Source organism: Gracilinanus agilis, chromosome 2 (assembly GCF_016433145.1).
Source record: "Gracilinanus agilis isolate LMUSP501 chromosome 2, AgileGrace, whole genome shotgun sequence".
NCBI classification, from domain to species: domain Eukaryota; kingdom Metazoa; phylum Chordata; class Mammalia; order Didelphimorphia; family Didelphidae; genus Gracilinanus; species Gracilinanus agilis.
This window is the reverse complement of record NC_058131.1, coordinates 12,425,451-12,438,928: the sequence shown is the minus strand read 5'-3', so window position 1 is coordinate 12,438,928 and position 13,478 is coordinate 12,425,451.

The window sequence follows — 13,478 nt, the reverse complement described above, 5'->3', positions numbered from 1 at the left end:
ATCTGCCTATCAGCACTCTGTAAACCTTAAAGCATGGTGTCAATACTAGCTATCATGATGGATACTAATATGAATGTCTATGTGTGTGTGTGGCATATGCTTGTGGAAAACACTGAATTAGGGATCCAGAAAAAATGAACCCTGGGCCCTTTATAAAGAATTACATTGGCACAGGCAGATATATATATATTTAAATATATATTTATTTTATACATAAATATATTTTATATAAATATATAAAATTTCACATATTTTATATATTACATTTATATAAAATATATGAAATATTATATTTTATATAATTTATATGAAATATTATATATTTATATGAGTATTCATATAAATGTAAACATTATATCATAAATATATAAATATATTTAAATATATATATTTTAAAGTCTTACTAAGTACCTGTTCCAAGACAGAAGAATGGTAAGGGTTCCATTTCTACACCTGGACAGGGCTGTGTTGTAGACAGCTCAGACAGACACTGAAACACTGATTATAAAATTTTCAGGGCAAGTAAATTCTGTAAATTAGGACTTGATTTATTGTTTTGTTTATCGTGAGACCAAAGAAAGAAATTTTGAAAATATCATTAATGAAGATTAAAGTCACCTCATGTTCATTTTATTTGAGCTTTTAATAGCACATCTTTGATCCCAAACTCTCTGAGACTTATTTTTCTCTTCTGTATAATGGAGCTGTAATTGGCTAATGTTCCATACCCAATATTAGACTAATGATGAATACAAGTGAATAAACATTACTAATTTTAAAGGTAGAAGGAACGTAAGAGATCATCTAGGGCAAATTCTTGGTACAAGAGAAGAGGAAATGGGCACCAAGGAGGTCATGTTACCTGCCGGAGGCCATAAAGGTAGAAGGAGGGAGTACTCCTGCAATGAAAGTGTGATATATAAATACATATATTTGTACTATTGGTTTCATTTTCTGAAATTAAAGTATGTATTTATGCATATATACACATATATACACACATATGTATATATATTAATATTAGACATGTATAATGGACTATATATGTTAAATTTTCTGCAATTGAAGCATGTGTAATACATACACAAACATATAAGGATATATAAAACCATTTTATGTACTCTCTCTATATATACACATTTATATATGATTCATTTAGTGCTTCTACTCTACATGATCTTATTTGATTCTCCCATGATACCTGTGAAGTTTGCAGATTAATGATGATGATAGTAATAAAAATATTTGTAATCACCATAGATAGAAAAGTGTGTTTTAAAGATAGATTTTAGTGGTAGCTAGAGAGCCTACTGGATAAATCACCATGCCTGGAGTGAGGAGAATCTTGGTTCAAATCTGGCCTTAGACACTTTCTAGTGGTATGACCCTGGGCAAGTCACTTAACCTCATTTGCCTAGCCCTTACCATTCTTCTGTCTTGGATTTGGTACTTAGGCTTTAAATATAGATATAGATATAGATACAGATACAGATACAAATATAGATATAGATATAGATATGTAGATATAGATCTGCCTATGCCAATGTAATTCTTTATAAATATCAAATGTGCCAATGATGTCATTGTAAGCTATACTTATCCTCACATGTAGAGTGAGGAGACATCATGCTTGTTTTCAAAATGGTTCCTTCCTGACAGTAATCAAACCTGCAGTTTTCATCAGGGAAATATAATAAAATTAAGAAATAACAACAATAATGAGCTTGTAATTTAAATGCACTTCATTCCAATCATGCACCTTTTTTCCTTCAAATATTAAATCTTTAATCTCTTGAAGTATAGAAAATGTTTCTCTGTAGTCCCACTTTCTTTTGCCCCACCAGGTCCTGTGGCCTGGACAAATTTCTTCCAGTTAAGTTCTCACAATGAATGAATCTAGAATGGTCATTTTTTTTGTGGCAATAGTCATAAGTTGGGAGTCAGTGGAGATTTCCCATGCTTCATTGTTCCTGTGTCCAAGCCCAGGACTCTATCCATTATGCATTCTGCATTTCAACTAAATAAGTATACTAAATAAATCTTTAAACAATAGGAGTATTTCATTTTTTCTATCTTCCAAGAATTGGTCATTTCATTGGTGTGGGTACATTGTCCACTGTTTCTTATCACAAACATGGAACCTTAGGAGATGATCTTTGAAAGCTCATACAGACAACAGTTTATTAGATGAAAGGTTAAGGAGATATTAAGCAGGGATGGAATGAATCACATTACTTATCTAGGAAAGAATCAGGGCAAATAGATCTGCTTACAACCAGGCTCCAGCAGCCCAAGAAAAATGTTAATTTTTATTGACAGAAAACTGTTGTTTCAGTTATTATACTTTTGTGTTTTGAAATATTCATTGTTGTTACATGATTGGCTGGTTATATGTGAGTATGACTATTGCGAAGGGGAGAAAAATTATGGTTGGCCTGAATATTAAAAGTTTTGGTCACCAGGAATTGATTGCTCAATTCCAAAATGAAAAAAACAAACAAACTCAAGTCAGAATGATTTTTATGGTGGTTTATTTACAGTTAGGAAGAGAGAATGAAAGAAAATCAGAGAGAGGATAGGGAAAGATATCTAACCTAAGACACTAAGTAATTTGTTCTAGCCCCTGACTCAACCCAGGCAGGGCTAATTAGTCCTCAGCCAGAGAAGTGTCAGCCTTGAGCAGAGGGCTAAGGGCCCGGGGATGAGTAAAACAAAGGCTTCAGTCACAAAGTCTCTCTCAAGAGGAGAGTCCCTTCAGGAAAAATCCAGGAAGAGTTAGTTTTTTCACTCTCCATGTGGTAGTTCAAAAGGAGAGATTTAAGAACAGTTTCACCAAGACCAATGTCTCAGGTCCAGTAAGCAGAGTCTCCAACTCCACCTCCAAAAAACCAAGGACTGTCCCACAGGAAGTTTTAACTCCCTTTTAAAAGTGCTTCTTTTCCATCACTTCCTGTGCATTCCTTCTATTTTATGTGTACCCACCACAACAAAAGCTTTGCTTAAATGCCTAGGGGGCAGTCAGTAAATTCTGATTCATTACCCACTCTTCCACATGTAGGTCACAGACATCCCCCACTTGAAGATTAAGTGGTGCTGTTTATACTTTCAGTGATTTAATCTAAAAATAGGCAAGGTAGGATTAACCCCATCTTCACACTAGCATGGTGCTTGCTTTGACATAGAATGTTATCCTCATGACATATCTATGGTAGCCATGATCATTCATCCAATAAACTATCTGAGAGTTAAAACTTCTATTTATTGACCATATCAACTTAGGCAAATTTACCTTATCTATCAAGACTTAGCTTTGAAAATAAAAAACTCAAATATTATAGGTTTGAAAAAGTTAAGGTCACTGCTAATTAAAAACAAATGTACAGTGATTTAAATATCTTCAGAGGATCCATAGTAGTCCTGAAAGAGGTAGGTGGGAAAAAACAAGACAATTCTTAATATCTCTTCCAACTCTAATATCTGATTTCTCTTTGTTTTAATCCTTTCATTTTTAAATGAAATTCTTGTCTCAAATAAAATATACTGCATTGAAAAAACAAAACAAAACAAAACAAAAAAAGAAAACCTTCATTGAGGAAAACATAGAATCCATTCGCAAGGCCAAAATGGTCACAGGCTTTCAATGAGAGATTTGTATGTTATTTTTACATATGCAAAAATAATTTTTTAGGAATGAATGAATGCTTTCCCATTTGGTGATGGAAAAAGAGTTTGCGATTTGATGAGTTATTTTCTAGAATACTTGAAAACTGAAATTTCAGCTTCCCATCAATAACTTCCAAAGGCCATTATGAATCCCAATTTGGCTATATTAATGCTTATAATATACAATATATGATTTCCTGGGACTTTTTTGGGAACAGTTAAAATACAATAGCTGCTGGATTTAACATTTCATGAACATTCTTATAAATATGCATTAAATGACCAGTTACCTTGCAATGGCTTATTTGAGGGAAGGGAAAAGAGAGTAAATGGAGCTGTGCTAACATTAAATGATAATGAATGCTATCCATGTTTTATTCTCCAACCAAAATTTTTTAATGGAGTTTAGGATTTCATTATAGCTGAATTTGAGAAAAAATGTAATTATTTATTAAATGAGTCATTAACTTGATATTCCTTCCTACTTCATATTCCCAAAGAGCCCGTGTAACTTTTCATTTCTTCTATTACTTATAGTGAATTTAGAAAGTAGTATTCTTTGCACCTAGTAGGTTAGAAAGTAGTATTCTTTACACCTGCTAGAAGGTAAGGTCCTACATAGAAATGTCTTTCTTTTTGTTTGTATTTGTATTGCCATAATCTAACAGTGTCTGGTATAAAAGTAGAGATATTCTCTCTGTCTCTGTCTATCTGTCTGTATGTCTGTCTGTCTCTCTCTCTCCCCTTTTTGCCATTGCCCAGGATCAGTTCTTTATGTCCTGACTCAGATTCCCTTTTATGCACTGTTTTATTTCTTTATCCTTGGCTCTGCAATTTTTCATCTCTGTGTGTTTCTATGTCTTGGTTTGTCTCTATTGTTGGCCTCTCTTTTTCTCCTTTTCCCTTCCCTTCTTTCTTTTTTCCTTGTTAAATCCCTCCTCCCTCCTCTGTCTACAAAAGAATGCTTAAACTATATTCTAGAAAAAATCAACACAATCATCTAGTCCTGATTTTATATAGGTCCATAGCTAGGAATTCCTGTTCATGGGTAAGGGAATAAAATTGGTAAGGAACATGGGTAATGTCATGTAAGACAGGCTAAATGCAGGACAGTGACAATGCCAGAAAAGAGTCCACCATCTATAGAATTCACATACTAAGAAAGTTGCCTTAGAATGGGTTCTTAAAAAGAGCATTCTGATCATTGCAATTGTGAAGGTTAAAATTAATATGCAAAATACTAAATATTATATTTATGAATATTTTATTAATTATAAACTAACAGAGAGACTAATTAAAAGGTACTAACCAGCCCGCTCCCAAGAACCAAAGAGCAAGAACCAGGCGGAGCCTCAGAACTTATACAAATGTGACTAGGCAAACGTAAACAAAAGGAAAAGCATTCTAGGTAACACAGAAAGGAACTCTGGGCAATGCAGTCTTTAGGGGTTCAAGATTTTTTGATTGTTGACATATGGATATAATAGTCATCATAAAAAATGGCACTCTTCTCTAGTTCTTTCCCAGAAATTTGCCCCCTTGGAGTCAAGACTGATTTGCCCCTCATGAGTGAAATCTGGATCTCTCCTTGTTGTTAATTCTCTACAAGTCCTTTCCAACTAACTCAAGGACACAAGGAACAGGGAACCTTAATGGTAGAAGCCAACGGTGAATCCCAAGGTCTTTGTCATATTATGATTTAAGTCCAGAATAGATTCAGTCTATTCCAGGCATCGCAAGTCTGCACACTCCTTATATGCTGAGAAATGAAAAAGAAAGCTACTTGGTAACAGGCATTTGGAGAAAGAAAGTAAATCCCCAAAGCCCTACCTTGGGAAGAAACCAATTTACAGAGCGAGGGGGTAACATTCACTCTTCTGGCAAACTCACTTTTCATTAAGGTCTTGAGCACTCTTTCTGGTACGCCTATGATATTATCCCCTCTCTTCCTGACCCCCTTGGTCCCCGGAGGCCTTGACCCAAGTAGTCATCATTATATCTGGAAGCTGTTATCTTGATTCACCAAAGAGCCCTAAAATTGAGTGATGCCGGGACAATTTCAGAGCCTCGAGAATGTATTATGCGGCAATAACATTTCAGAAGCACTGAGTATAAAAACGAAAATCAAGGCTCTCGTGGGAGGAAGTAAGTCAAGGCTATATCTCCTCTAAACACACACTCACACACATCCAAATATATACATACACAAGATATTAATAATTTATGAAATCCTGTGACCCAAGAAAGACATGTTGGTGCTCGTTTGATCTTGTATCTGTGATGAACTCCTAGTCTTCAGTGTTGTGAACATGAATTTTTTTCTCATTCACTCCTTTTAAAAACCATTAATAAAGGTCAGGGATGACAACTTTAAAGCCCAGGTCAGAGCAGGAGGAGGGCTAGAGGATGGCTGGAGATATGAGAATCCTGCTTTGCCTTAGTGAAGTTGTTCATTTCACCACAAATATTCCCTTTCTCATAATACTGGCTTTTCATTAACAGTTTCTTTCCAGATTTTACATGCAAACAGAATTATAGGTTTGGTTGACAAGAGAATTCTGACATGGAGGGACAAAAGCAACCTGTTCTTTTCCTTTCTGTTGGTTCAAAATACATGATTTTCAGTTAATTCCTTTGCATGACAGTGGAGAAGTTCTAGCCAGTTTTCATTCACACACACACATGCACACACACACACACACACACACACACACACACACACACACCTTTCTTTGGGATCAGTCCATAAATCAAGTATTTCCATAGAAAAAACACAAAGTGAAAACTAGTGATTTTTATTAGTCATTGGATCCTGGAAACAGCAGTTCCTGAGATTAGGCAGCATGGTACCTTGGAGAGTACCAAAGATTTTGTGTCACAGGTCAGAGATGCAAATCCCTATTCTAAATCAATTAAAACCAGTGGGATTTTGGCCAAATCACTTTTCTTCCTCATCCCATTTTTCTACATTCGGTAACTCTTAAACAACAATGTTCCTAATTAGAGAAGATGGATGGCAGAGTGGAGAGAATCTTGAGTCTAGAATCAGAAAGACTCATTTTGCTGAGTTCAAATCTGGTCTTAGACACTTATTGGCTGTGTGACCCTGGGCAAGTCACATCAACCTATTTGCCTCATTTACTCATATTTAAAATAAACTGGAGAAGGAAATAGCAAACCATTCTAGTATCATTGCTAGGAAAACTACAACTGAAGTCACAGAGAGACAAACATAACTGAAAAACATTTCCCTAATTTGTGAATCCAGGGATTTATAGAAAAGATAACTAAGACAACTCATAAGCAAAGGGTAACATGGATCAAGGATGAAAATTTGGCAATGAGGAAGCAAAAAAAATCCCGACTAATTCGTGTGACTATGGACAAGTCATTTAATCTCTCAACCTCAGTTACTATGTTTGTAAAATGGAGATAATAATAGCACCTAATTCGCAGAAGTTCTTTTGAGGAAAATGAAGTGTTTTTCAAACTAAAAATTATGTAAATGTTACCTATTAAACTTATAAGATTAACTTTAACTCCTTGTCCTACCATAACAGCATGAAAAGTGCTTTAGATTGGGAAATAGGAAATACAAATGCTTTTATACCTACTTTACAGATGCAGAAACTGAGGCTAAGAAAGAGTTAGTGACTCACTGAAAAGAATTAGTGTGTAGTCAAAGTGTTACTTGACAAGAACTGGTATTTTTTGTACTTTAATAAAATTTCCAGACGTATTTACCTTAATTTTCTCCTCTAAATTACATCAGATCCCTAACAGTTTGATTTTTCCTTCCTCTTGTATCTCCCAGTAGTCATTGGCTTCCTTTCTGATAAATTTTTCCCTGTACCCAATCTCCCCTGCAGATATCAGTTCTATTTCCTGCCCAGACCCTATGGCCATCTTGTAGAGAACCAACTTTTGTGGTTAAGCAACCTGGCAAACATTGATTCAGCCCCACAACCTACTGAAAAAAAAAGAATAAAGAAAAAAGCCATGCCCACCAAAATTCCTTTCCAATGGATTAATGTCAGAAGCAAAAAAAAATTATGAAAGAAATAGAACAAAGAGAGCCAATTATCATCAGTTGTTCATGTACGGAAAATGGGGCTTTGTCATCTAAATTGTACCTGAAATTTCTTATATATTTTTCTCTCCTTTGATTATATTAAGAACTCTTTGAGATCAACACCTCACATGCTGATTTATCTCTAAGAATTTAAAGCAGGTACCTAAAGGGTGCTTCTTTCCCTGTTCATTCATCTCTTCTGCATGTATCCTGTATGTGTGCATATATATATGCTCTCTCCCTCATTAGAATATAAGTTCCTTCAGGGCAACACTTACTTTTACTTTTACCTTTCTTTTTTTTAAGCCTCACTTTCCCTCTTAGAATCAATACTTATATTGAAGAGTGATAACTTCTAGGCAATGAGGGTAAAGTGATTTACCCAGGATCACACAGCTAGGAAGGATCAGAGGCCAGATTTTCACCTTTCAATATATCCCTAGTTTCTAGCCCAATGCCTGGCACATGGTAAATAATTAATAAATGTTTGTTGACTGACTTTCATAGAAAGAAAAAAACTAACATTTTTTGTTTGTAACATAATTTAATAAATTAAAGTGCCTGGCCCAGGGTCAAAAAGCTGATCAATATCTATCCTAATATGAACCCAGATCTTTGGATCCTGACTCCATGGGAAAGATAAAATGTGTGAATGAAAGTAGAGAAGCTCTCAGAAGTCAAGGTTCATTTTATTTTTTAATTAATTTATTTATTTTGTAGTCTAAGCACCGAGAACATAATAGGTACTGAGAAATGTTCCCTAATTGCTTATTTGTGTATGAGCTGGTTTTCCCATAGAGAATAATGTTCCTGAAGGCAGGCATTATTTCATTTCTGTTATTGCATTGCCAGTATAGTGCAGTGTTTGCTTAATAAATAATGTGATTGGGGGCAGCTGGGTAGCTCAGTGGAGTGAGAACCAGGCCTAGAAATTGGAGGTCCTGGGTTTAAATCTGGCCTCAGACACTTCCCAGCTGTGTGACCCTGGGCAAGTCACTTGACCCCCATTGCCTACCCTTACCACTCTTCTGCCTTGGAACCAATACACAGTATTGATTCTAAGGCAAAAGGTAAGAGTTAAAAATAAATAAATAAGTAAATGATGTGATTGTTTTATTCCCACCAAAATAACATGAATCCCAATATCTCCATGATATAAGATTTGGAATTATTTAATATACTTTCCTAGGGGGAAAGAAATAAGAATAAGTTAACATGATTCAGCTTCCAATGATGCCACCATTGTGGAGATGGTTTGCTGCAGGTAAAATGGAAATTTCCCACTTTATTTCATCTTAAATCACTTGGAAACATCTCTAGACACATTATCCTCTGCATGAACTCCTTGAGCTTTCACTTTAAAGAATCCTAGGAATTTTCTTTTTGCTCTGATATTCTTAATCTTGAGTCCTAAACCAGGCCCTTGCTGGCATCAAGTTTCCTGTTGAATCAGCATGTCAGTGAGAAGCTTAATAGGGGATATGGAGACATTGCTTTGGGGAACAAATAGGTGCCTTCATCAACTATCACCATAAATGATTCACCTAGGAAGAACATAGGGTCAGAGATTAAGAATTAAGAAGAAATCTTACAAGTTATTTAGTCCAACCTCTCTCATTTTACAGAATAGGCAACTGAGTCACAGAGAGATTCAAAAATGAATTTCCCAAGGTCATATAGGTAGGTGTCAGAGGCAGAAGCAAGATTTGAACTAAGGTGTTTTGATTCTAAAATCAGTGGGGTTATTATCACTGTTCTGCCTAATATGCTCCCTTTTTTATAACATCTGGAAGAATTTTAAGGAAAGATTTTTTTGGTGTGTATGTTTTTGCATGTGTGTGTGTGTGTGTGTGTGTGTGTGTGTGTGTGTGTGTGTGTGTGTTGGGATAAGAACTCATGTCTAGTTAGGATGAAATGCTATACTAACTTCTGCCACTCTTTAACACTTTTATTTTTATTTTTTAAATCCTTAACTTCTGTGCATTGGCTCATAGGTGGAAGAGTGATAAGGGTGGGCAATGTGGGTCAAGTGACTTCCCCAGGGTCACACAGCTGGGAAGTGTCTGAGGCTGGATTTGAACCTAGGACCTCCCATCTCTAGGCCTTAATCTCAATCCACTGAGCTACCCAGCTGCCCCCTTTTTAAGACTTTTAGACATACCCATAGCCCTTTTGGTCTACTGCTAGAGACTAGCAATCAAGGTTGATAGCCTCCACTGACTTGTGGAATCCCACTGAACCTTCACATGCATAAGATTTCAAGCTATGGAAGGATCCTAAAAGTCAAATATTCCAGACCTCTCATAGTATCAGAGGGTTTCAGAGCCAGAAGGCACCTCTAAGTCATCTAGTCTCATCCATCCTTGGAAAATAGCTTGCCTTTACATTAAAAAAAATTGGTTATTCAGGATTTTCTTCCAACTTTTCAGTCCAAGAAGAAGGAAACCACTGGGCCCAGAAGTATCATAATTCATTACTGGATAGACATGAAGAAACAGGATAATTTTGTTTTCTCAGCTGTAGCTTGTGTTATCTCATGGCATTTTGGACAGCACATTGAGCTAAGAGACAGAGGACTTGGGTTCAAATCCCAACTATAACTTTCTAATTCTCTAAAGTTAAGCAATCATTTTACCTTCTGGGCCTTTATTTAAAAAAATAAAAGTACATCCGATGTTGTTGAATTGTTTCAGTTATGTCCAACTCTTTGTTTCCTGATTTGTGATTTTCTTAGCAAAGACACTAGAGTGCTTTGCCATTTCCCTCTCTGGCTCATTTTACAAATGAAGAACCGAAGCTAACAAGGTTAAGAGATTTACTTAGAGTCATATAGTAAGAATGGGAGGCGAGATTTGAATTCAAGAAGATTTCATTTGCCGTGTTCTATACACTGTGCCACCTCGATGCCCTGGGTTTGAATTAGATGTCTTCTTTCCATCTAGTCCTCAAACTTTGAACTTGATTTCTCCCAGACTAACTCCCAATTCCCATGGAAACCCAGAAATTCTTTTTGTTCTCTTCCATGACAAATGGATACAGCATGCTATAATTCATTTTCAGGGCACTTTACAAATGATTTCTGCCCATCTAGGACTTGCATAATTGAAGTTATATTTGCTAGTCATATTTACTCTCCACTGTCACTAAGAACAGCATTTAAAAGCAGGATTACTTTACAGAGTAAAGAAGAAACTGATGTTACTCATTTCAGTTTGTTTCCTAACCTGATTTTATACAAAGAACAATTGGGTCAATCTCTTCACTACCGTCAATTGAGATGTGCCATTGGGAAAAAATAAGGAAAAAAAAAAAGGAAGTCCATGAAGTATCAGCTTCAGAGTCTTGATAACCAATCCTGCCCCCCCCCCTGCTTGTCTTTCTGTAGGTCTGTCTGTCTCTCGCCAGATCTGTATGGAGCATGAAAGTGATATTTGAAACAAAATCAGTGTCATGAACTATATTGCAGAAAGAAAAGGTCTTTTAAGATGATGGAGAGGACGTTCTCCATTATTCTTTTTTCTCCTGTCCTCTAAGCCAGCTGTGACTTTGGATAAGTGGCTTCACCTTTGGGAGACACAGTTTGCTCATCTATAAAATGGAACTCATGATCATCCTGAACTCTGCCTGCTTTATTTATTTATTATATGGATTAAATTTGATCTTTTAAAGAAAAAATAGAGTTTTACTACTGGGCGTTGTCTAGTAATTCTTTTGAAGCTATTTTATACAGAGAGGAGTATAGAGGAGGTGGTGATACCAACAGATGATAGAGGCAGAGTTGAAATTTATACAGGGTATCCCAAAAGTCTTAATGCAATTTTAATTTTTAATAGCTTAAAACTTCACTGAGATTTCTGGGTATGATGTATAGCCCTTCAAGGCTTGCAAAGAACTTTACAAATATTATTTCACATAATCCTTAGAACAACCCTAGAAGGGAGGTGTTATTATTATTCAATTTCACAGATGAGGAAACCATGGCAGATGGAGGTTTAATGACTTGCCTGTGGTCAAAAAGCTAGTGAATTCCAGAGGCTGCATTTGAATTTAGGTCTTCCTTAATTCAGGATTAACATTCTATCTTTTGTGCCACCTAGCTGCCAGCAATGGAGATGGAGATGGAGAGGGAGGGAGTGAAGAAGGGATAAATAGAAGGGAGAGAAATATACTGAGAAGCAGAGAGGAAAAGAGAAAAGGGCATGGAGAGACAAAGACAGAGTAAGAGAGACTGAGACAGATAGACACAATCATGAGTGACCCTCAAGGCTCTATCCTGAATTCTCTTCTAGTCCTGTGAATCTGAGTTAAAATTTCAAAATTGTACAAAAAGCTTTTCATCTCTAAAGTACCCCAAATGATTTTGCTTTCCTTTCAGATTATCTCATATAGGTGTATATTTGTATTTGACAAACATATTATACATTGAAAATGAATATGCATGTGTATATACAAGGAAAGGAAAGGAAAAAAACGGAAAGGAATAAGAATATCAATATATACACATATGCATGTGCATATATGATATAAATATGCATATATGCATGTGCATATTTAATATACATAGCCATTTGTATATGGTCTTCCCCATTATTCTGTAAGCTCCCTGAGAGCAAGGGCTGCTCTCTTTTGTCTTTCTTTGTATAACCAGCAAAACACAGTGCCTGACGGGTAGCAGGTAAAACTTGGTAAATTCTTGTTTTGAGTTGATTAGTTAATGAAAATTGTAATAATGAAGCCAAAAGCAGTGCTGACTTCATGCTGAGACTAATGATCTCATATGGAAGGGCTTTTTATGGAACCTTAAGTCCATCCAAGGCAGATGTGAAACTCCAGGTTTTTGCTATATTCATCCAGTTTCAAGAATTAACGGGTGATAGAGTATTTAGATCAATATAGCATTGCCATCCTCACTTTCATCAGAAATTTAGTTTTTCCAAGTGATAGATTATATATGTACATATTGTCAGCATGGAATCTAGAAACCCCTTAACTTGTAGCCTAGAAAGATCTGATGAACCCCAAATTTAGGGTTAGCTTGTAAACAGAGACCCCAAATTCCTATGAGAGTTTGCCCCAAGGGAAGTTTCAGATTTAGCTAGAATCAGGCTGAACAATAGACACTAAAGTAAATGATAATCTCAGTTAGATGGAGATGGAGATGAGCAAATTTCCAAGAAGACCAAGACCTGGGCAGGGACAATCCTTTATCCATTATAAACTAAGCTCTGGCTATGGTTTCTTTCTCTAGCCTATCACCTAGTTTGGACACTCCCATTTCCTTGTAGCCATGGTAATGTCAATCAGTCATATTTCCCTGTCCCACAGTTTCCCAAAAGGTATATAAATTTCCCTAAAATCCTTTTGTCCTTTGAACATCTAACATGGTGTCACTCCCAGGGATAATGTTCCCAGAGTCCCAGGGTGTAACCCCATAAAAGTTTTGTGCCAGACTCTGAGTAAAGGGCCAAATATTGGACTTATCCCTTTCCCTATTAAAGACTTGGTTTTTCTGACTACTTTGATAGTTCTATTATTTCTAAGTTAAATATATGTATATGTATGTATATATATACACATATACATATATATATAAACAAACAAATATATATATATAATTATATTTATATATATATCAGGATCTCTCTTTTACAGAAAAGGTAACTAAGGACTTTGGGTTTCGGTGGTTCCCACACTTTTTTGGCCTACCGTCCCCTTTTCAGAAAAAATATTACTTAGGCTCATG